Source organism: Aethalodelphis obliquidens, unplaced genomic scaffold (assembly GCF_003676395.1).
Source record: "Aethalodelphis obliquidens isolate GAN/ISIS:26980383/991018 unplaced genomic scaffold, ASM367639v1 scaffold4, whole genome shotgun sequence".
NCBI classification, from domain to species: Eukaryota; Metazoa; Chordata; class Mammalia; order Artiodactyla; family Delphinidae; genus Aethalodelphis; species Aethalodelphis obliquidens.
In genome coordinates this window covers 73,630,613-73,651,986 of record NW_020837948.1, presented here as the reverse complement: position 1 = coordinate 73,651,986, position 21,374 = coordinate 73,630,613, and the positions used below count along the sequence as shown (strand labels likewise).

The window sequence follows — 21,374 nt, the reverse complement described above, 5'->3', positions numbered from 1 at the left end:
CATCATGGAGCCACGGTCTTCCCTGACCTCTGTTACTGCAGTGCCTTCTCTTTCTCTGTTTTGCTTTAGAAGCAGATGGTGGGGGCTTCCCTGGTGGTGCAGTGGTTGAGAGTCCACCTGCCGATGCAGGGGACACGGGTTCATGCCCCGGTCCGGGAAGATCCCACATGCCGTGGAGAGGCTGCGCCCGTGAACCATGGTCGCTGGGCCTGCGCGTCCGGAGCCTGTGCTCCACAACGGGAGAGGCCACGGCAGTGAGAGGTCCGTGTACCGCAAAAAAAAAAAAAAAAAAAAAAAGCAGATGGTGGACAGAAACTAAAATCACATCCAGGTCAGTGAGTGTACATTTTATGGAGATGGTTCTCAACATTAGAACACAGATCAAGTCACCACTACACTCTAACATACCTTGATGGTAACACAGTTCATAAATGGTAATAAACATGGGCAGGATCACTGTGAACAACAAACCAAAACAAAGAACAGATCGAAGCTTTCATAGTAATTTGGAATTAGACTCTCAGAGCTTTCAACACTACTGTTTGTTCTGCTATAATGGGATATGTAGATTCCTAAAAATAACCTGGTTTGCCAAAAATTGTGATATTAAAAGACTTGTTTTTGTGGAAGAGGAAGGTATTAAGGTTAGGATTAAAGTTTCAGTCACAATAACCAACAACAGAGGAATTCCCATAGTTATAAGTAAATGTTATTATCATAATCTAAAATGTATATATCCATTGATCAACGATGACAACACACACCCAAATGTTGCATTCCACATACTCAGGAATTTCACAGTCTTCTCCATGCCCTTTGTCTTTTATTTTGCGATTCTGTTTGTTGAGCCCCTAATCTTAAACCAAAGGACAAAGGAGTATACACCAAACAGCAGAACAGCTCACCAGGGTGACACACAGCAGCATCTTCCCAGGCTTTGCAGGACCATAACTTTCCTCCCTCTTCTTGGGTTCCTAGTCCCTCAGTCACCTACATAACCAGAGGCAGTTACATAATACAAAAATGTTCCTCAATTGATAAAACACCTCATATCTAATTTCCATTATAAAAACTCCCAATGTAGGAAAAATGGTTGAACATCAGGCTCAAAATTAAATTTGGGCTTTTCACTTCAATCACTGGCTTCCTGCGGCCACATCTGTGATGTTTCTGCAAGGGGTCTATGGCCATAAAGACATTAGCCTTGCCCTTTCTAAACCAGCCTCTCCAGATTCACTTTCCCCTACCAATGGAGGAAAATGGTTACTGCACGATAAACAAAACCCAAAAATCTAGTAGAAAAGACCAGGTGTGTTTCCTTAAGGTATAGGCACCTCTCCACAGTGAGAATGATTTTGGAGGTTCGACTTAAAGGGCCTGCGGCCATACCTCCAGGACAGCTCTTCATGTCCTATGGCTCATTGGGATATGGTTCCTTAAAGGAATGTCATCAACCGTGAAAACTAGCAGATTCCTGAGGAAGGTAGGAATACAAATCTATACTTTAAAAAGTCATCTTGTTCGGCTTCTATGGAATCCACCAAATCCATCCTAGATGAGGGGGTGAAAACTCTTACTTCCATGCCATCTAATTAAGACCATTAATCCCTTCCAGTACTAACATATCAGTCTGACCTTATTTGCGATTTTGACTAAATAGCTTACACAAGTTTTCTGATTAACTTATTCTAAGTTATTGTGAGGCCCTGGGAGAGTCAAACCTGGCTGCTAAGTGCTCTACCTGGATAATATAATCCATCCCTACAATATTTCAAGGAAGATTTCAATAGCCCCATTTCACAGATGAAGAAACCAAGGCTTAGGGCGGTTAAGTACCTTGCTCAAGAACATGTGCCTGGTAAAAGTGGAATCAGGATTCAAACCCAGATGCTCTGCTATAGCCGCACAAGGTTAACCACTACACCACACTGCCTTTCCTGTATAAGCCACAAGGACAAAGGGTAGAAAACATGATTGGTGATTTCTTGGCACCCATATCACATCCCCTCAGCCCACTTCTGATTTCAGCCACATTTTGGCAGAAAGTTCCATGAATCTCAGGCCAATTTTCTGCTTTCCTGCCTCATGATTTCCTCTGAAAGTGCAGGAGCCCACTCAGCCCATGTTCAAGTTGGCTTGGAAGTCCTCAACCAATGGGCCATGGGGACCTGGAGAAATGCTTTCCAAAGGACAATCCTGGAGACACCCCATATGCTTCTCAGAACCCCAGTGTCATCAGGGCCCTTTGCCCACCGCAGCAGCCATGATACCCTTTGCCTTTCTGCCACTCTCTCCCTGTTCTCTCATTCATTTCGCAAATAAACAACTTGCACCTGAGATCTTCTCACCAGCTTGCTTTTGGGGAATTAAGACATCCCGCCTTTGTGGTGTAATTAACTAGACAGTTTCTTATGGCTCCCTCCCAATCTTTTATTCAGTGACTTTTAAAATCACACACAAAATTTCAACAGTCTTCCAGTCAATTAAGCCTGAATTCATTAGCCCTGAATGAAGTCCATTAAGGCATATATTCTAGAAGGAGCTGCTGCTGTTGTAGGAACGTGGAGACACAACCATGGGACACGTCCCCCATGTTACAATTTACTGGAGTGTGAACAGCTGAATATGCATTTCCACCTCGATTTTCAGAGAAATGGCTGTTTACCTGGGAAGGCTCATTCTACTCACTCATCTATACAGAAGGCATGGCATAATTTTGTATTAAATTATCCAAAAAGACAGTTCTGGTCCTCACATTATCATTTGCTGTCCTTTTATCCAATCCAGACAAGTCTTGAAGCATAATTGACAAGTTCTCTTCATCCAAGTAAAAAGTTTCTAAGGCCAATCCATTTCTAATTATGTGACCCTAAGGGCATACCTATGACCCTATGGGGGACAGTCCCCCCAGATCTCTGAGGGTATGTCTACAGAAGGAGTAGGGACAGGTTAAGAGACACAATGTTCACCTAGTCCAACGGTATGTTTTCACAGATGAGAAAAGTGAATTGCTCGGAGAGTTACTGGACTGTGCACCATGCCCCCCAGCCATTAAGAACTGGGAGAACAGCCCAGGTCCCCGCACTGCACTGCCTTCTCCACAGAAAGCCAACTGGTGACAAAACCCAGCCCGAAAAAATCCTTCACAGTCCCTGTCTCCAGTTTCTCTAGAATCAATGTGGGATACTGCCTTGTGCAAATATTATAAAGACTCCCATCCTGCCTATACGAACAGTAATGAAAAAGCCATAGTCCCTCAGAAACATACCATGCAGTCAGCGGTATAATCGTTGTATGATAATCACAGGTTTGCAGTTTTAGAGCTGAAAGGTCTGGTGGATGGTTGTTCACTGTTAGGTGTCATTAAATTAGAAAAACTATGTATTTCTCATAATAATTAGCAAATTGGGTTTTTTTTTTGCATTGCTCCAAATATTTTATTTTTCAAGAGAGCAATAGCAATAATACTAATTAAGATTTATTGTGCGATTTCCATGCTAACTGCCTTAAATGTATCATATAATCCCTATGTTGTAGGTATAATTCTCATCCCCTTTAACCCTCATAGCTGCACCATAAACTCAGAGTAATAAATTAACATTCAAGAAAAATAACAGAATCTATATTTGCAATTCCTGACATAATAAGGCGTCGTTAAATATTGTTTAGAGTTCTGTGACAGTAATGTTACTTTGGTTTAAGACCTATTTTCAGCACACTGATCATTATAGGGGAATGCTACTTCTTTGCTTGTTGTGGTAAAATACACATAACATAAAATTTACCATCTTAACAAATTTTAAATGTACAGTTCAGTAAAGTATATTCATACTGTGGTGCAACCCATTCCAGAACTTTTTCATCTTGCCAAACTGAAACTCTGTACCCACTAAACAACTCCCCATTTCCCCCTCCCCCAACCCCTGACAACCACCATTCTACTTTCTGTTTCTAGGACTCTGACCACTTTAGACACCTCAGATAAGTGGAATCATGCAGTATTTGTCTTTTTGTGGCTGGCTTGTTTCATGTACTGTCACATCCTCAAGGTTTATCCATGTTGTAGCATGTCAGGATTTCCTTCCTTTTTATGGCTAACATTCCGTTGTAAGTATATACCACACTTTGTTTATCCATTCACTGGTCACAGACACTTGGGTTGCTTCTACCTCTTGGCTACTGTGAATAATGCTGCTATGAATATGAGTGTACTAGCAAATTGCTCTTAAGTAAAATAAATTGGTTACATTCTGCAGTGTTCATTTCAGCTCATAGTCTTGCATTCACGTTCTCAAGAAAAACTAATCTCAGTCCGTCTTATCCAGTTATTTACACTTGGAATAATCTTAGCCTGTTGGCCAGTCATGACCAGGTGTAGCCATTCATCTCACAGCCCAGATGAAGAGGCAATCTGCCTAGGAGGAAACAGGTTCACAGAGGGCTGGCCTTGCAAAACTCATTTTATGAAGTGGTGATAAAGTTCTTTAGGGAGATAATATAAGCATAGTGATTATAAACACGGGTCTGGCCTCAGAATCCCAGCTCTAGCACTTACCAGCTGTGTGACCTCCAAAAAGTTACTTAATCTCTCTAAGCCTCTGTTCCTAATCTCTAAAACAGAAGCAGTGATAAAAATAGTACTTACATCCTAGGGTCATGGTAAGAAATAAATGAAATAATCCGTGTAAAGAATTTAGCGTAGCGTCTGACATATAGTAGCTCAAGAGTTGTCAGCCTTTATTCCATGGTTACAGGTCACCAATTCCAACCCCCTCATTAAAGATGAGGTCCAACAAGATAAAGCAGTGCACACTCCTGCCTTGATAGTCACAGAGCTCTGGATGGGCAGAGACCCCTTGTCTGACATGAAAGTGATCAGAGATTTACTCTTTTTAATCACAGAAGTTTGTTTTATTTCAAAACTTTGATCAAAAGAAAATACACCACTTAACCTAAGGTTGACCATTTTAAGTCCACAGGCTTAAAAATAAAAGCTAAGAAACAGGAACTGAAAATATTAAAAAATAAAATCTGAGCAAAACCAAGTAAACATCACAGACATCTTTCTGCTAAGAAAGCCCTTGACCTTGTAAGTGTGTCTTAAATCTTGTTTAAAACATATTTGGTTTTCTTTTGCTTTTGTATCAAATGTGGATCATCACAGCCATCGTGCAAAGACCACCACATTTTAAATAATGATCTATGCTTTTACTTGGCCTCTCCTCAGCATTTCTGCCTTTGCAATTCTGACGGACTTAAGAGTTTAACACATTTGGGCAGTTCATTGGACGGCAGTCCAAGGCTTCAGGGCAACTAGGGGCCACTTTAGGATAGAATCAAAAACTTTTCCCTCAATCACCCTGCAGCTGAGCAGCTCCCAGCCCCAGAGAGGAGCCTTCTAGCTCCAGCATCCTCTCTAAATCCCTGGACCACAGCACTTTTCAAGCACATGGTGTGCTTCCTCTAGCAGTCCCAGACAACTTGAAGAACCTATATGGCCTTTCTTTGATCAGATTTACATCCCACGATATTCAGGGTTCATGGTGATAAGCAACACTAAAGACATCTTTCTTTCCCAGGCTACGCTGCTTTGCTCCCGTTCACTGGTGATACCCTCAGGCCAAGAATCACCCAGCACATAAGTGGTTAGCAACCCTTGCTGTGCATTAGAATCCCCTGCAGTGCTTTTTTGTAAAACCATGGATGCCTGGAGATCACCCTAGGTCATCTGAAACTGAACTTCTGAGGATAGAGTAGAGGGCTCAGCCGTTCTCAGGAGCTCTGCAGGTGGCTGTGATGGGTAGTGAGGTTGAGAACCTCTGCCCTAACCAAAACAGGAAGTCAGAGTGTAGCATCAGGCACCGTGCTCCAAGGTAGGCCCCACTCAAGCTGAAGGGCAGAATCTTTCAAGCCACACCACAGATTCCAATAAATGACCCCAATTCACCACTAAAGGGGAAGAGGTCCTTCCCCAGCTCATCTAGACATCAAACCAGGACAACTCATTTCTAGCTGGGGCTACTGAAGCCCTGATCCACACTCCAGCCAACTTCACACCCTGAGTGCTCATCTTATCCAGCCAAACTCTGCTTCCAGTCTGTCTGCAGTGACTACACCTGCACGACTAGACTCTACTGAAGAGTAAGAGAGAATCGTATTCAGTCACGGCTCATAGGAAATCTCAGGGGCCACCAGCAGCATTCTTTATAAGCAGCAGGACCAGTATACATGAAATGGTCAAGACCCAGAAAGTAGGCAGACCACTGAGCGGGGCATCACTAAAGAAAGATGAAGGAGGCAGACATGCTGAAGGTGTTCAGCAGCAAAACTGAAAGGAGAAGAACATACAGGAGGCCCATCCCAGTATAATCAGAGTGGCAGACAAAGAACCAAGGCAGAGACTGAATATAGAAGCAGGGTGGCATGGTGGGTACACAACTGGGCTCCGGCTATAAATTGCCTGGATCGAACCCTGGCTCTGATCCATGACTGGGGGCAAGCAAAAGAACAACAACAAAAATAAAATAAAACACTCTAGGGCTTCCCTGGTGGCGCAGTGGTTGAGAGTCTGCCCGCCGATGCAGGGGACACAGGTTCGTGCCCCGGTCTGGGAAGATCCCACATGCCGCGGAGCGGCTGGGCCCGGGAGCCATGGCCGCTGAGCCTGCGCGTCCAGAGCCTGTGCTCCGCAGCGGGAGAGGCCACAGCAGCGAGAGTCCCGCGTACCGCAAAAAAACAAACAAACAAAAAAAACACTCTAAGCCTCAGTTTTCTCATCTGCAAAATAGGAATAATATTACCTTTCTCATAGGGTTATTAAATACGATAGTGAGTATGAGGACCAGCACAATAGCTGGTGCTTAATCAAATGCTAGCAATATCATTATAAGAAAAAGAGGCAGATCCTAGGACCCAAGACAGAGGCTTAGGCAAAAGGAAATAAGACAAAAGGCCAGTTACAAATCAGAGCAGACCCTGCAGTAAAAAGAGAAGCCTTGTCACCATGATGGCAATAGACTAGAGCTCTCAGTTCTAGTTGCTTTGTAAAAACAGGGTTGGCTCCAGAGCCTTGGGCCAACTGGACAGCTGTGACCTTAGCTGCAAAGGTTAGAGGCCTGGAGGCGGGGGAACCAAGCTGACTGTTATGCCCATTGGCTTGCCACAGGTTCAAAGCTGAGGCCACTCGCTGGGACTCCTAGAGCCCACTTTCCTTTGAATCCATAGGTCCTTCCCAGTGTGGCCCTTACCTTCAGGAATTACTTTAAAAAACAAAAAACAAAACAAACAAACAAAAACTCCTAGTATTTTCTACCTCCAGCTGCAGGTTCCCATTCTTGCCCTGGCCAGGGGCCCCCCTCCTGTGCTACAGTCATTTTAGTTTCTCTAGCACCTCCCCTGCTTTGCTCAGTCTCCCTTCCAGCCTTCATTCTAGGCCCTTTAAACAGGCCCACGGAGTCCCCAGAGTCCAAAAGAAGGCTTTCTTCCCTACCCTTTCTCCCCACTCCCAACAAGTCCCACACCCTGCCCACCCCCAACCAGCCAGAGTCTTATTAGCTTCCAACTCCACCCTATAAAGCCTTCATTTAGGAATTCTCATACATATTTCCATGTTAATAACACCCACCATCTTCCCTGGAAAGTTCCCATTAGCTTTTCCTTAAGCACTCAAAATACAGTAAGACTTCACATTCATGTCTTAACACAGAAACCTCTGTCCTGCTGGCTCTTCAGTTCACTGTCATTAGGGGGAAGGGAAGCATTTGACAATACTCTGAAAACAAACCAAACCAGGAAGTGGATAAATGGGGACATTTTTCTTAACATGTTTACTTCTGACCTTCTCCCCTCCATCCCCCAAAGCTGACATACCCAGTACTCTGCTTCTCACTGCAGCACAGAGATATTTGGGGTCTGTCTCCAGCACAGACCAATAGATCTGTTCTCTTCTAGGGCAAAGCTTGAAGCTTTAATCTTGTCCAGCCGTTTCACAGATTCATTGTAGAGCAGTTACAGATCTGTGATAAGGGGAACCAAGCAAGAGCGCCCACCTGGAGCCATCCGAGAGCATCAGTGTGGCTCGAGATCAATAGGCCCCCACGGTAGAAGGCCAAGAGGTAATTATCCTCCCGGCAGAAAGTACTCCTATCTGTGCCTGCAGGGTTCTATCTCCTGCTTATTTTCTGCACTCATGCACAGGAACTGAGGGAAAAAAAATTCAATAACGATACTGTGGTCAGCTGTACTCTCGGGTTAGGCAGTATTGGAAGAACATTCCCATTTTATAAAACTACCAAGTCTTAGAATATTTTCGGAGCTGAAGGAACCTCAGGAGTAATCTCTCCCACTTCTTCATTTTAGAGATGAAGAAACTGAGACCTTGAGAAGTAAATGGACCCACAAGGGTCACCAGAGCAGAAGAGGAAGCAGCTTCTCTCTTCCTGTGCTCTAGCCATTGCACCACACCATCCCACGGACAGCTTCATCTTGGCTATGTACAAAACGCATTTTTTAATGTAAATATATGACAGGGACTGAAAAACAACATGAGTGGATTTTTTTTCTTTGAAAAGTATTTATAATACCACAATGTTTTTACAAGAAATATACGTACCTGAATTGTCCTTAGAGAATGAGAAAGCGCTAAGGATCAAAGCAGTCATTTGGTTGCAGAGAAGAAAAGGGGAAGAAAGTCATGGGTGTGTGTGTGGAAAAAACCAAGATAAGAGGTTTAAATAGTATTGAGATTGAATGCAGCATGAAGAAGGGAAAAACGGGCCTGAAAAAGAACATCCATGGAAGAAGGATACAGGAGATCAAGAGAGAAGAAAGACTCCAGAGAATCCCGAGGAAGCACTTTGAACTGTAAAGTGTGAGAATTCTTAATGTTACAGCTTTACAATACTGTGAGTAATGGAAAAGGACAATGGGGAAATGACCTCTGTTAAGCAGGTGATTTACATATTTTCTCATTCAATCTTCACAAAATACCATTATATCTATTTTACAGGTGAGAAACTATGTCTCAGAGAAGTTAACTTACCTATGGTCACAAAACTAAAATGTAGTAAAGCCAAGATTTTATTCAGGGTTGACACCAAAATCCGTCTCACAATCTAGGTTATGGCTTCCTTTCCACTGGAAACTGTAACACAAGTTACAGTGCAGAGTTAGAATCTCATAGCTACATTTGAAAAGCGGCAACCACGTGTCATATCAATACATTTAACATTACAACCTGGAAATGCTCTATTCTACTAACTTTTACTTTGGGCCATAAGAATTATCTCCAAGCATTATAGGAAGTTGAAGCTGGGTTTTGGGCCGATCAAAGAATGATCAATGTGAGAGGTCCTTTTATTACCTAAGTGATTAAAAAAAAAAATTGTATCAAGGGTTCATGTCCCCATTTCAAAGTAAAACAATGTGAGTCCTCACCTAGCAACCAAAATTTATGTTCCTAGCTCATTTCAATTCAGATTAGGTTTCAGAAATCCTAGTTCGTATTCAGTTTCCATTTCTTCATTCTTATGTATTTTTTAAGTAAAGTGTGATATTTTCGACATAATTTAGCTCCAAAAGTTTTAATAGTTCCTCTATTAAGAATATACCACTAGATAACCACATACTGCGAAAATGCCAAAGAACTGATTAAAAGTTCAGATTCCCTTGTTAATTTATGTTATTTCAAGGGAAATGATTGCATATATGATAACAATTTCTCTGGGAGGTATGTTTTGCTTTCTCTTATGATTACTACACAACTGGAAATTAATTTAATTTTCATGATCTCTTGTGCAGTTTCTTTTGTTCTACAGATCTTCTTCATCTCCCCCTCCCCAAAATATTTTAATATCAAAATAACTGAGCTGATATTATTTTTTAAAGTCCTAATATAGAAGACTTTTAACAGTTACAAGAAGTTGATTTTAATAGACATTGAGTTCAGCAGATTAATTATAATTTCAAATGACAGTGAAAAGTTGAGGAAGGAACTGAAGAGAACAAGAAGAATGTGAAAAAAAAAGGAGTTTCCCCAGTAAGACAATTTTTTGTTAATTTTTAACCCAAAATTGAATCCACTTTTTATTCATTTCCACATTAAATTATAAACACATTTTGAGGTGTTGTTTTTAGATGTTTTTTATTTTGTTTTGTTTTGTTTTGTTTTAGATGTTTTTAATTTGTCTAGTCTAACACACAACCTAAAAATTTTCCTTTAGGGTGTGACAATGCTTAAAAACAAAATGAAAACAAACCCTTTTTCCTGTTCTGTTTAAGGTGGGTGGATCAAAGAATGTCTGGGCAGATAAGAGAGCTTCAGACATTGGGCAACCCCAGTTACTGAGGAGAATAAAAAGGACGGTTCTTACAATCATGTCTATAAACAGTTGCTCAAAAAGGCAAGAGAATTCTCCAAACACTTGTTGGTAAATGTTCAATTCAGTTTGCTACATTTCACATCTTCACAGTCTTCAAAGGCTACAAATTTGAAACATTATTGGGTAGGAAGGTTTTGAAACTCAAGTTCCATTTATTCTTGGCCAAGTTCAATAGTCTGGTTCCTGGGATGGGGACCAGGGAGGGACAAACAGAAATAGTTTCTGATGATTTCCTCATCACTCAAGCTCCCCAGAGGAGTCAAAAATGTTTGTTGTTGTTTTATTTTGTTTTAAGTATGAGTCTAAAATACAACTGAGAAAAGTGTTTTACTTTGTTTTGTGTTTCAGCAGCCAAGACCCAAGGTGCTCTGATTCTGTAGATTGAGTCCCACTTTTCTTCTTGGGTAACTTCTGTTTGGTTGGTTGGTTCGTTGGTTGGTTTTTATTCTGGGCACACTGATGCTTTGAAAGAAATTTGAGACTTGTTAGAAAGAAGAAAAGAAAGAAGAGATTTTGAGTAGGTGAATTAGTTATCTATTGCTGTATAACAAATTACCCCTCCCCAAAACTACCAGCTTAAAGTAACAAACATGTATTATCTCAAATAGTTTCTGAGGTAGAAGAATGGAGAAGCAGCTTACTTGAGGGTTCTGGCTCAGAGTCGCTCATGAAGTTACAGTCAAGCTGTCAGCCAGGGCTGTAGTCACTGAAGGCTCAGGATCCATTTCAAGGACACACACATGGCTGTTGACAGGCCTCAGTTTCTTGTTGGCTGTTGGCTGGAAACTTCATTTCCTAACCATGTGGGCCTCTCCATAAGGCTGCTCACAAGGCTTGCTTCCCCCAGAGTAAGGGATCTAAGAGATAGAAAGAGAGAGACCGACGACAAACAGATGCAACATGCCCATGATGGAAGTACAGCCTCTTAGAACCTAATCTCAGAAGTGACATTCCTTCACTTCTGCTGTTCCTTACTGCTCACACAGAACACCCTGGCACATGGTAGCAGGGGCTTGCATGAAGCCACAAATACCAGGAGATGGGGATTGTTGGGGGCCATCTTGGAGGCTGACTATCATAGAAGGCAACTAGCAAATCTGCCAAACTTTGACCCCCTTTTTTTTTGCCAGGCAGCGTGGCTTGTGGGATCTTAGCTCCCCGGCCAGGGATCGAACCCGGGCCCTCAGCAGTGAGAGTGCAGAGACTTAACCACTGGTCTGCCAGGGAATTCCCAAGCCCTTAATTTATATTTCATATACCATTATTGAGACTTCACACAGCCACAGAACCTGGGACACTCAACAAATATTTATGGAATGAGTGAGTTGAGAAACGTACATTTCAAGCTACTGTGCTGTGCTGCTATCTTCCGGCCAGCAACTGGCATCGTAACCATTTTATTAGGACTTCGGCATTTCTTTCTGCAAATAGTTCATGGGAGTGATTTTCAAATGATGCTCCAAGGGGTCCCAGGTGGAGCTCCTGGAAGGTAACCCCTCAACCCTTCTTGGTTCAGTCAGAGCAACTCCCCTGACATCTATTTTTACATGTTGGATTTCCTTTGAAAAACAATTCTTCAGCTAAAAAAGGGGGGGGGGGTTAAACTAAACCCTTCTTATGCATTTTACCTATGTTATTTTAAATAAAAACATTAGAAAATGGATAAATGAAAATGTGGATAGTGCTGAAAAGTATTGTCCTCTCAATTTAGAAATCCTCAAAGAAATCCTCCAAAGCAGTAAATCTTTAATGTCAATTCAGACATTAGGCTTAAGCTGGTTGACTTTGGATTCAATTATACAAAACATACACATGGAGGTGTGCACACACAAAAGACAGGGAAAAATATATGCAAAAATCTAGAAGTATACAATTGAAGATTATGTCTTAAAATAAGGTAAAATTAAATTTTTTATATTTTTTCCAGCTCTTGAGGAGTGAGGACATTCTCAGAATACATGAGCCTATCTTTTGACTTTTGTGTCAGACTTTCCTATTAGTTTTGGGGAACAAAGTACATGGAGAGGTAGAATCTTGTCTGTGTGCTCCTAAATTTTGCTGGATTTATCATCCCATGTTTAAAATTCCCCATATTTCCACGGCTAGCCAGACTCTAATCAAATACTACAAGTGTTTCGAGGGACCCTTTAAAGCCATTGGGCCTTAACCTCACCTTAAGCCAAACAGAATATTTGGATTTCTATCAAAGTAGCCTTTCTTCACCCAAGTTCTCAAAAATCACAAGCCTCTCAAGTATCTTCTAAATGAGCTCTGTTTTGTGTGTTTTACTTCGCATAAGGCAAAGGTCATTTGCTTTACCATTAGCTCCATGTCCCAGTTGATTGTAAAGTCCTCAAATAACTACACATTGACTATAAAATGTCATTAAGGTATATCATATCCTCTTAAAAATTCCCATAGAAAGGAACAAGGAAAAAATTAATGAATTAGCCTCCACTTATAAGGAAAACAAAGAGCTTAACTATTGAATTACACTACCTAAAATTGAATGTTTGGGGATTAAATTGTGTCCCCAAAACGATATGTTGAAGTCCAAACCCACACCATCTCAGGATGTGACCTTATTTGGAAATAGGGTTATTGCAGATGTAAAGATGAGGTCATAACGGAGTAGGGTGGGCACCTAATCCAATGTGACTGGTGTCCTTAGAAGAAAAGAACCATGTGAAGCCTGGGAGAATACCATGTGAAGACGGAAGGTTGGAGTTTGCATCTACAAGCCAAGGAATGAATGCCTGGGGCTACTAGAATCTAAGAGAGCAACGAACAGATTCTCCCTCAGAGCCCTCAGAAGAAACCAGGCCTTCCCACACCTTGATTTTAAGCTTCTAGCCTCCAGGACTGTGAGAAAAATCAGTTCTGTTGATTAAGTTACTCAGGTTATAGTACTTTGTTTGCAACCCTAGCAAACCAATACAGTGAATTCACGTCTTACAGCTCTAGTCCAGTTCCCACAATGCCTTTAGGAAAATTAACTCTCGGACTGCTCTGGGCAGACCACTGAAAGCTTCTATGCCTCTCCACTGTCCTCAGCAGGGCTCACAGGCTGCTGCCTGCCTTGCAGACAGGTTTTATTTTTGCCTATTTATTTTTTAAAAAGTTTATTTTGACTCCAATGATAAAGTTGAGAGATTTCCCATCAAAATCTGGCTTCCAATTTCTCTCGAAAAATCAGAAAATCTGGCAGGAAACTCAAACTCAATAGGATTCTAGTCTTTTCTGCATCTTATCTGCCTGGAGGTATAGTTATTTATATACCTGCTTTACCCTCTTCCAAACTTAGTCTCACCTATCTATTCATCCCCTACCACTGTGGTTGTCAAACTTCAGCAGGCATCAGAATCACCTGGAAGTCTTGTTAAAACCCAACTCGCTGGGCCCTACCCCAGAGTTTCTGATGCAGCAGGTTTGGGGGTGAGGCCCATGATTTGCATTTCTAGGGTTTCCCAGATGACACTGCAGCTGCTGGTCCGAGGACCACACTTTGAGAACCACTGCCTTATAACACGATGTTTGGTCTTGCACATAAAATGGGCTCAATAAATTGCTGAATTATTATAGTTGTTGCATAGTGATTAAGAGCACACAAATACCATTTGCAACTTCCAATTTCATCACTCACTATGACTTTGCACAGGTTACTTAATTTCCTTGTACCTCTAGATCCTTGCTTGTTTAATTAGAAAAATAAGAGCACCTGTGTACTTCAAAGGGCTGTTATCAATATTAAATGAGATGATACAGGTAAAATACTGCAGCTGATCATCCGTGCTCAGCAGACATTAGCTGTTATTACTATTTATTAATTCTCTCCTTCCCTAGTCTATAAGTTTGAAGCCAGTCTCCCTCTCATTTTCCTTTATATAACCACCCCCTGGACCCGCACCGATATCTAAAGCTGTGCCTCACCCAAAACAGGCACTGAATAAACATTTCCTGAATGAATAAATGAAGAAACTTAACATACACTCAAATTCCGTGGGTCGAACATATCAGTTAGGACAACCAAGCTGAGTCGACACTCTTCTAGAGCCCTTTTAGTTGCAACACAAAGCTGAATTAAAATGGGTATTCCTAAATTAAAGTGTAAACTCAGAGATGATTGGCAAATGTAATAATTCCCCAAAGGGGCATTAACAGCTAGCTTTTTTGCACACAACCTTGGTGTCAGGCACTATTCTCTGTCCTCTGGGCTTACTCACCCCTCGAATCAGGCCTCGTTAACGTTAAACCTCAGGTTGATATATCAGTTAGCAATTGCATTTGGCTACTTGTGACAGAGACAACAAAAATAATGACCCAAACACACAAAGGAATTTTCTCTCATAAGGAAAAACCAGAGGAGGCAGGTCAGGGCTGGTGTGACAACTCAGCAAAAGCTTCAGGGACCGAGGCACCTTCTCTCTTCCTGTACCTCACCTCAACCCTCAGCTGTGTCTTCAAGGTCCAGCATCGCTAATTGGGGCGCCAGCCTCATATCAGCTTTCCAGTCAGCAGGGAGACAGGAAGGGCAAAAGCGCCCGCCCTCCCTTTGCAGAAGGCTTCCTGGAAGTTCCACAGAATACTCTGCCCACATCCAGCCAGCCCAAACCTGGTCACACGGCCACACCTACCTCAGGGGAAACTCGATCTCTGAGCTGAACACGTTGCTGCCCTGGGAAAGCCAGTTTCTGTTAGTAAGGAGAGAGGGAGAGCCCATCTAGAGCATTCACCATGTCTGCAACAGCTAATACAAGTTCACACACGTAAACACACACATACAGACATGCAGTCTTCATCCTGGGCTCCCACTGAAGAGCAAATCACACGTTTGAAACACGTTTCAAATTTGTTAAGTAAGCTACCGTGAGTGTAGGTTTCACTCACACATTTTTGCTATCACCTTTTTGATGAGGCAAGACAAGAACCTTGACCATATCTCAGCCTTGGGGAAAGCAGCTGGCTCCCCAGCAGTGCCACGGGCTGCGTGTATGAGGAGTGTGAATTTGGATCACACACACTGTGATGATGCTGGCAGTGGGGATAAAAATAAGTGCCTCCCAACACCCTCTGCATTGTGATTACAGTATCCAAACCTAGAGCCCGAGGGTGCTGAAAGCAAACAGCAGGAGAATGAACGCACTGTAATGCCTCCTTCAAGGAAAGCTGATAGGATCTGAAAAAACAGGAGACATCACTTAGTAGGAAACTCTCCCTTTCCCTCTCTCTCTCCCTCTCTCTCTCTCTCTGTCTCCCTTCCCCCCTCCCCCTTCCCACTATCTAAAATGTATCAGGGTTGTAGTGTTAATTAACTTTGTGACTTAAAGTGTAAAGCACCCCTATGCAAACCACCAAAGAGCACCTCCTCCATTGAAACCCTCTAAGCCATCAGCTAACCTGGATTTGCAATTTCTCCGTGATTGAGCCTTGCAAGGCAGACAAAAACTCCTTTATAAAAAAGCTCGGAAAGAAGTGAACTCTGAAACGATAGGGTCTCTGTGTTCTTTGTGTAGGTAGGCAATTTCCCAGCAAGGTTTCGGGTTTTGCAGTTAGCTTTTGTAATTACAATAAAAGAGAGATAGTAACCTTTACAGTGAGTGGCAGTAGCACCCTAACACTAGGCTGTGTGAAAACAGATCACATTACCTAGAGCCTCACATTGCAGCGGGGGGTTATTGTATAAAAACGGGTTCTGTTGTAGGCATCCAGGTAGCCTTTCTTCATCAAGGCAGGCCATTGCACCTGTGTGAGGCGGATTTTTTTTTTTTTTTTTCGGTAAGGGAAAATCTCTCCTCCCAGCAATTCAATTGATATTGAAAGTCACTTGCTAAGTGGATTTGTCGGGGAGTTGTGTGGGGGGATGGACAGAGAGGAGGAAATCTTGCAGGCGGGAGGGGAAGCATCCACAAGCTAAGTAAACTACTAGGTGAACAACCTCAGGGGTGAGACTGCTCTGGGATTCCTTTGGTTGCTGTATGTGGCTACCCTGACTAACAGAGTTTGGAAGCTGCTGGTCATCATCACTTTTGCTTTCCTGTGATGAGAATGAATGCTATTAAACTAAGAACTGTTTTCATTTTTGAAGACTTTCTTTTAACTTAGTTCATGGAACATGAGTGTTGCATAAAATTATTTCCTACCTAATAAATACCAACATTAAAAGTTACATTTTCACGTAGAAAATTGTCCTTCGTGCTGAGCTGCTGCTAGTAGAAGAATTTAAAGAGAGTGGCTCTTATCTATCGATGTTAATGGGCCTTCACATCACCATGGACGGATTGGAACTGTGTGCAAGAAGGCACGGATCATGGAAATTCAGTGCCGGTAAAGGCTGCTCAATTGACAGAAGATGTGTACTGAGGAAAGCAGTCATGCAGTCAGTAAATATTTATTGAGTTAGGAGCTTTAACGGGATATTGTCAGAGCTTAAAAGAGGGTGTGTATGCATGTGAAATGGTCTAAGACTAATAAATTTACAAGAGCAAAACCAAACTGGAACAAATTGGGAAGTGCTGAGGAGTTGCAGAAGGGAGCGTGGTAAGGTGAGGCCAGCCCAGGAAGGCGGTTTGGGACCAGGCTAACTCTGAATCGGAAGTTTAGGGCTCGTGGCCCCAGGTCCCTGCATAACATGTAAATTCCTGCTGGACCCAGCCAGCCATTCACTGAGGGCAAGAACCCATCAAGGACATTTTAAGCATGTATATGTGTCCTATTCTATTTTCCAGGCTTCCTAGAGAAGGAAAGGTATGTACCTCAGAGGTCAAAAGTGACCCAGTATTGTGTTTGGCCTGCAATTTTCTTTTTTTTGAGCTAGCATTTAAAAAATCAATGGAGAGGGCTTCCGTGGTGGCGCAGTGGTTGAGAATCCGCCTGCCAACACAGGGGACATGCGTTCGAGCCCTGGTCCGGGAAGATCCCACATGCCGCGGAGCAACTAAGCCCGTGCGCCACAACTACTGAGTCTGCGCTCTAGAGCCGGTGAGCCACAACTACTGAGTCCATGTGCCACAACTACTGAGTCCATGTGCCACAACTACTGAGCCCGCGTGCTGTAACTACTGAAGCCCACGTGCCTAGAGCCCGTGCTCCGCAACAAGAGGCCACTGCAACGAGAAGCCCGCGCACCACAATGAAGAGTAGCCCACACTCGCCGCAACTAGAGAAAACCCGCACGCAGCAACACCCAACGCAGCCAAAAACAAACAAACAAATAAATAAATGTAAAAACACAAAACAAAGAACCTGTAGCACACACACACACAAAAAGCCCCCACCCCCCAAAAAAACAATGGCGATTTCTGTCTTCTTTAAGAGAAATTAGGAGATAATTTGGTGCAATCTGGATTTGCACCGCTGAAATACGAGTCCAGAGCTGGTAAATTTCAGACAGCCATCTCACGGTCCAGGGGAGGTGGGCCTTGCCTCCCCACACACAGTCCCCGCCACTTCCCGTAGCCTCCCCTTCTCCTCTGCTCTGAAGTCTCCCATCAGCTGCCATTTCCCATAAGGGTTACAAGGTTGGTATTTTATAGGAAAGAAATATCTTCTTCCAATGTCACTATCAAATACGGGGACATGACGGACCTGAAGGATTATATATCAAGAGGAAAAAAATCATTCTTTGCTTCATTCTACAACTGTTTATTGAAGACCTACTATGAGCCAGGTACTGTTTTAAACACTAAGGATATAAGGGCAGGGTCAGGGGGAATGGACATGTTCCTCCCCCTGTCAAGCCGTTTCTTATTTGTAAGAGAGAGACGATAAACAAAAAATACAATAGCACTGCAGAGAGTGGTATGTAATATGAGAAGAAAAAAAAAGCAGGGGTAGAGTAGGGGTGGAGGGTCGGGATGGGGTGAAGGGGCAGATATGTTGGTCACAGAAGGCCGCTCCAATGAAGTGGCATTTGAACAGAAATCAGAATGAACTGGAGGAGTGAGCTTTGAGAAAGTGTATTTCTTTGTGGAAGGGAAAAAAATCTTTCAATGTATTTAATATGCAAAGGGCCTTTGTGTCAAAAGAACTCAGGCACTATTACGAAATAAACCAAGGTAAAAATTATGGAAGAGCAAACAGAAAAATTCAGGCCCAGTCTTCAAGAAGCCTGCTTTTTAAATTAAATGATCTTTAAAAGAAAGATCTATATTTTGAATTTTTATATTCATTTCACTAAAGACCAAAATCCAGTTTGATATTAGCAATCTAATTACATTTCCATCTTAGTGACCTTATGGGATAGGGAAGAACATCTCCATTCTACAGATAGAAAAGCAAAGCTCAGAACCATTAAAACTCGCTGCGCACGGCAGCATCGTTACTACGTGGACAGGACAAGGCTATCCTGATTCCAGTCCCAGCGAATTTCCAAGGCTAATGCTTTAATATGTTCCTCCTCTGAAGCACCTGTAACAAGAGCAGAGCGAAAGCAAACTTGGGTGAGGAAGTGAGGGGGTACAGAGTTTTAGAGGGCCAGGAAGTGTTTCTGAGCAACCGGCTCTAGATACAAAATTTCTTTGTGATCTCATGTTATTTCTGAAATACAAACACATTTTACATTTGTTCCATAATGTATCTGTATTCTTTCAATTTTGATCAAATAAACACACTACAAGAAGATGTGCTGTTTTTACTGCTTAACTTTGCCTACCATCCCCCCCCAAATGCACTGAGTACCCCAGTTTAGAAAACAGGGCCAGAAGGTCTGCAGAATTAACAAGTAGAACCAGAGCCAACAGGGACTTATAGACCCATCAGGGCTACAGACCATGATATTCTCCATCAAATGCACAATTATTAAGATACATAAAGATCATTAAAATACTCTCTACATTGCGAACATAAGCAAGCATGTATTACAAAATGGTATTCAAGATCAAACATTCAGTTTATTACTTTAGTGTAATTTTCAAGATGTTGTGCACATCTGGAGTTAAAATAACACAATCTAAGAAAACTGGGGATGGTAAGGTCCAAGAATAAAGTTATTGTCTTTGCACACAAATCAGTGGATTGCTGAGACAAGTTTTCCTTTACTGCATAGTTATTATTTCATTAAGGGTAAAATACAACATTACTGTTCCGGAATGTATCACATAGATGTTTCCAAGGGTTGGTGTCTCTGCACTCTTCTAATCATAAACTGTTACAGATGGGTTTCTGGGGTTCTGTGGATCACATGATAAAAATAACTCTCCCTTGCCTTGTCTTTCAGTCTTTGTGTAATTGCAGGGGGTACGTATCAGTTTTTGGCTCATCCGTAATGGAGGACCCTCTTCCCTGACTTTTCCCTAAAGGACTCTATTTATATTGCACCTGATATGTACCCAGTCTCCAAGTAGAAGGATGAACTTGGCAAGAGTCTTTCTTCAACCCATTCATCGGGGCCATTGCAAATGTCTGGCATGAGTCCACGTTATTTCCCTCACATTCCAACGCATGTCGTTCCAAGACATCTTTCCACGTACCATGTAGGAAATAGCTCCATGCACCAAGAAACAAAACCCAGCCAAGGAATCTGATATTCTGTCCAAAGACCTTTGAAGAAGATGCTGATGTTGGTTCACTTGAACTAAAGGCTTCTAGAAATAAATCTGCGTATGAGTTAGTAGTGGATTTAAAAGAAGGATGCAGAACTGTCCTTCTAGGGCCCATTTCAAGGGAGGGGGGAAAAAGAGACTTGTTTCATCTGCAAACCATTTGAGGAAGCAACTGACAGGGAAGTTCTCTTCACATGCTTTGCTGTGGCCTCTAACCTTCTGCTGCTTCCCTCCCTTCCCTTCCCCCACCGCCTTACTCCTGTTCTTTAAAAGTACTGATGATGCAAATCACCGTAGCCCCCACTTGCTCCATTGCCCTAGGTCAGGCTGTCCTTATCTGTCTTCCCCATTGCTGGAACTGCCTGTCTCTAGCATCTCCTCTCTCAGGTCTACCCTCCCCACTGCTGCCAGAGCAAACTTAGCAAAGCACAGATCTCATCCAGTCCCTCTCCTGATTAAAAGTCTCAGAAGCTCCCCATACCTGCAGGGGAAGGTCCTTCTCATAGGACCCGGATTACCTTTCTCTCCCATCTCCGACAGTTCCCTGCCCCATGTACTCTGGGCCCTGCTCTCCCTCCAACACTCCCGTGCACCTGCTGGCCTCTCCAAATGGAAAACCTGTCCTTCTCTCTGCCTGTCTGGCTTCTGTTGGAATTCCTTCACAGTTCAGCTCTCCTCTCTCAAACATCCCCACTCCACCCCAGCTCCGCTCAGAGCACCTCAAACAGAGCTCTAACTTAGCAAGTATATTTTAACTTCATTTGTTTTACCACCTCTACCCAGGCCTCACCATCCCTCAGAGGATAAAGACTGGGTCTTCATTTCATATCCCCTTCCCCCCAGGGGCATTAACTCCCCCACACATCCAATCTACCCTGCCTTAAAAAAACCCCAAGGCTGGAAGCAGAGAGATGTAGCAGGTGCTTGAGATGGGCTCCCAGGAGAAACACCGGGACCTGCCCAGCACAGCTGCAGCAGGAATGAGGTGGGCGGAGGGCATGCGGCTAAGAGCATAAAATGTGTCTGCTGCAGGCACACAGGTTTGAGTAACCATGGAAACTCAGAGTAGGAGAGCACCTCAGAGGCCCCCTGGCTCAGCCTCTCATGCAGTGCAGGGATACTTTTGCAGATCGCTGACAGATGGGCAGCTTCTCCTCCTCTCCTCCCTTGACATAGCCAGATGTTATCACCAGACAGCTCACTGCTTGGCATTTCTACCAAACATAAATTGATCTGATTTTATTAATATTTAAAAATTAAAAAATAATAACATTATTGAATGTTATATGCCAAGTACCGTACTAAGAGCTTGCCATGTACCATTTAATCTTCACAAGTACCTTCTCTGGTAAATACAATCATCATCTCCATTTTCTAGGCAAAGACTCTAGCAGATGCTGCCTGTGCCCTGACCATCGCCTCTCATACCCGTCATTTTAGTGCATGCTGGCAGGAC

The 21,374-nt window shown here is 42.8% G+C and overlaps 1 long non-coding RNA gene across 3 annotated transcripts in view; it reads right to left on the bottom strand.

Annotated features, from left to right (window-relative positions):
• Window positions 1-14,934, bottom strand: part of LOC113617528 (uncharacterized) — a 60,564-nt gene extending 45,630 nt beyond the window's left edge. For 2 of the 3 annotated variants that reach the window (XR_003431682.1, XR_003431683.1), the window contains exons 1-4: window positions 14,820-14,934; window positions 11,021-11,236; window positions 10,711-10,841; window positions 9,041-9,142 (exon numbers count right to left, since the gene is read on the bottom strand). This is a non-coding gene — a long non-coding RNA (uncharacterized LOC113617528). Of the gene's footprint in view, window positions 1-7,869; window positions 9,143-10,710; window positions 10,842-11,020; window positions 11,237-14,819 lie in introns of all 3 variants that reach the window. The other variant, XR_003431681.1, reaches the window with a different exon arrangement.
• Between the last annotated feature and the right edge of the window lie 6,440 nt (window positions 14,935-21,374).